Raw genomic sequence first — 3,841 nt, forward strand, 5'->3', positions numbered from 1 at the left:
TTCATACTCCACTTCACTTTTACCCCACATCACATCCTTATGCTGCACCTGAAAACAGTTGAGTGAAGGCTCTTCTGAGGCACAGTGCATTGCCTGTCCTCTGTACCCACCTCCTCCAGCTCGCCTTCTATGCCAGGCACAGCAGAAATGCCACGCATGCCCTGGGGATGCCCCCCACCAGCTACTAGAAGAGGAACACCACGGGCAGTGGTTTTCCTCCTCAGTTCTCTTTGTTTCTTTATCAAGTGCTCAAGGTCCAAGAAATTCCCTGCCATCAGCAAGCAGAGTGACAAAGGAACAGGACTTGGTATAATGGATAACCTTGCAAATCACAGTGTTTTTATTAAAATTGACTTTACAAACATTGTGGAGCTAGAGAGACTGTAGAGTGGGCAGGGTGCTTATCTTGCAGGCAGCCAACCCGAGTTTGATCGCCAGCACGACATATGGTCCCCTGATCTCACCAAGAGTGATCCCTCATCACAAGTCTGGTGTCGTTCAAAAACAAACAAACAAAATTTAATGTGCTTGACATGTAAGACTGTGTACATTTAGGTTTACAGCACCCTGGCTTAATACATTGAAATATTATTAATGTGACTGCCAACATAGCTCTATCCCTCTACAAAAGTATCATTTTTGTGTTGAGAACTATTAACTCTTCATAACTTTGAGATTTATAAAACAATATTGTCTTTAATCACTAAACTATGCACTAGATCTCTAGAATAAACTTAGCTATGAGTTGCAAGTGAGTGTGTACCCCTAAAAAAGTCTCCCCAATTTTCAACCCCTTAGAAACCACCATTGTAGGTTCCATTTCTATGAGATTGGCTGTTTCTGATTCCATTTGTAAGTGGCATCAAACAGTATTTGTCTCTTTCTATCTGGCTTATTTTACCTCACATGAGACCCTAGATCTTCATCTATATTGTTCAAAAGTCATTCCTCTGTTATAGACACAGTTGTTTTCTTATCTTGTCTACTGTAAATAATGTGCAAACAATAAGGGAGTGCTTAGGAGATGGGAGAGCACTAATGGTGGCATTTAAGGGAACAAACTTACAAGTTTAAAAGTCAACGGGAGTTTATACTTCAAGCCCTAGAGCACATGCCTGACTAAGTTGTCTCTTTGTTTATTTCCACTCTGGAGAAGCCCATTTTCTTTAGAGCGTGTACTTCTCTCTATCTTTACCCTCACATCTTTCTAGATAAGTTTCAATAAAAACTATCATGCTTCACATTTAACCTCCTCCTGAAATTCTTTTCTGTGAGAGAAAAGTGATGGACCCAGAACTTCCATGCTGATAATAGAACTGACCTGACCTAGACCAGGCATTTCCATGAGCATTGGTGACCAAGGTGAGTCAAGCAGAGGTGGGAGCACTTTCACATGGAGTTAACCTTTTATACTTCTCTCTCACTCTCACAGTCTCTCCCCCATCCTCTTTCTTTTCTTTCCCTCTTCCTCTCTGCTCTCTCTCCCTCCCTATTCCTCTCTCACTCACACCCTTCTCTTCTCTCCTCTCTATTCTTGAGTTAGCATCATCTCTCCTTTTGCTCTCTCTACTTTCTTTCTCACCACACCTAGAAGTGCTCAGGGTTTACTCCTGACTCTAAAGTTCATCTCATGCTCCTCAGTTGTTTCAGTCAGTTAACTGTGGGTAAGAGTATATTGGAGACAGGAGTAACGACCATGAAATCTAGAAATAAAAATTATCCTTTCCCTGGGGACCAGGCAGCTTCAGGAAGTGACCATATATATACATATGTGTGTCTATAATATGAACATTGAAAGAAATGTCAGCTAGCCAGAGAAGATAATAAGACTCTTTCCTCACAAGGGCTGACCCCAGTTTGATCCTCAGAACCACCAGGAGCAACCCCTGAGCTTACTTCCAGGAGTAACCCAGGAAGAGCTCCAAAACCAAAGAAACACAAAAGAAATGACAACTTGTGTTTGGCTTTGTTCAGCGCTAGTGAAGGGATTTCCTTTGCTTATACAGGTATCCCCCTACCTTTCCATAGTACCTGGGAGGTGTGACGAGTAATATAACTGGAATCATTTTAAAACAGGGCTGTAGAAGCCAAAGATTTAGTATAGGGTTTAGATAGTTGATCCCAGATTGATCCCAGGCACCAAGTGGCCCCAAGACTCTACAGGTGGAGCTCTAGAGGGCCCAAGTACAAGTGCAGGGGCCTAGGTCATCCCACACCCTAGCCAGCAGCAAGCACCACATCCACGGTCCCTTACATTGGATGTCCTGCATGGTTGGTGGAGAACTGCCAAGAGGACCACGAGGGCCTCTTGAGTACCACTTGATAGAACACCCGCTCCCCCATAAAAGAGGGCTACAGGAGAATGGAGTTGGCTCACAGGGCTGGTGCTCATACTTCCGTTTTGCATCCGTGAGGATCTGATTGATCATGGCACCATATGGATCCCTGGGAGTAGTTCCTGAGCCCTACCATGTGACCCCAAACTCAAAATAAATGAAATGAAATGAAATAAGACAAAGCTGCAAGAAGCCACTGCAGATATACCAACTCTACAATCTGTCTTCCCTAAACTGGGTAAGGCTTCTGGGTTTAAGCATCCCCGGTACTATCCTGCCTCCCTGGGTCCCTCCTCTCAGCTGACTCCTTGGGTCTCCCGTTCTGCTCCAACGTACTCATCTAAGGACAGATCCACTCCCCCAGCTCCAGCTGCGCCTTCGGCCCTTACTTAACTGTGATGTAGACCTCTCCAGCCCAAATATCTTCCAAAAGCCAAGTGGAGTTCCTAGGTCTCTCCCTTGAGTGAGTAGAAGCACTCAGCTGCTCTGTGGACCCTGCTCCAACTCTCCAAGGCCTGACCAGGTCAGAGTGTGGCCAACGTGGTGTATGAGAGCTGGGGTCAGAGGGGGTCAGGGCGGGGTCAGGGCAGGGTCAGGGCAGGCACAGCATAGGGGCAGGCCCTAGGTCAAGGAGGGCTCAGGAGAGAGCTGTGTCCAATGGGGAGGATGGGATTAGAGAGGTCATGTATTAGGGTCAGGGGGCAGTGACAGGGTGGGGTCAGAGGTCAGAGGGGCGGGGCCAGGGCTGATAACACTCTGGCCCTGGCCAATGAGCCTGAGAGCCCCTGGCAGGAAATCCCGCCCCCAGAGCCCTCGTGCCCAGCAGGTGCCTCGGGCATCCTAGGCACAGAGGAGCAGATGGGGTGTGGGCGGGGAACAGCCTGGGGTGGACTGGCCCAGCCATCTTCTCTTTTTTCCTCTCTGTGTTCCCCTGTATTCATGCTGGCAGCCGGTCACAGGGTCACAGCGTCCACACAGTTGGGGCACCTGGCCCACCCTGTCCAGGCCACAAGGCCCACCGCCCCTCCTGGAGACAGAGGGGAGGTGGAGGCAGGATATTAGTACAGCCCTGCACACAAAGCTGGTTTCTGGGCCAGGGGTGGTGGTGGCGCGCGCTGCGGTCATGGGGTTGCCGGGATGCAGCTGTGACCAACTGTGGCAATCATATCACTTCCACGTCACCCCACGGGTCTTGCTCACATGCTCTCTGCTGTCCAGGTTCTTGCTCCCTCGGCAGCAGACAGGGACATCAGACACCAAGCTGCCCTGTCGCTCTGGGACTGGTTGACCCCTGCTTCTGCTTTTCCACTGAGAAGTGCTCAAGGGTCTACCGGAGAGGAAACGGGGATCTCCTGTTTACCACATGGCATCGGGCTGGTCATCACAGTGTGTGGGAAGCCCAGGGGCATAGGGATGATCTCTGGGGGCCAGGAGGCCGTGGAAGGCCAGTGGCCATGGCAGGCCAGCCTGCAGTACCAGAGCATTCATCCCTGTGGAGCTGTGCT

This window comes from Sorex fumeus, unplaced genomic scaffold, assembly GCF_029834395.1.
Source record: "Sorex fumeus unplaced genomic scaffold, SorFum_2.1 ptg000106l, whole genome shotgun sequence".
Lineage (NCBI taxonomy): Eukaryota > Metazoa > Chordata > Mammalia > Eulipotyphla > Soricidae > Sorex > Sorex fumeus.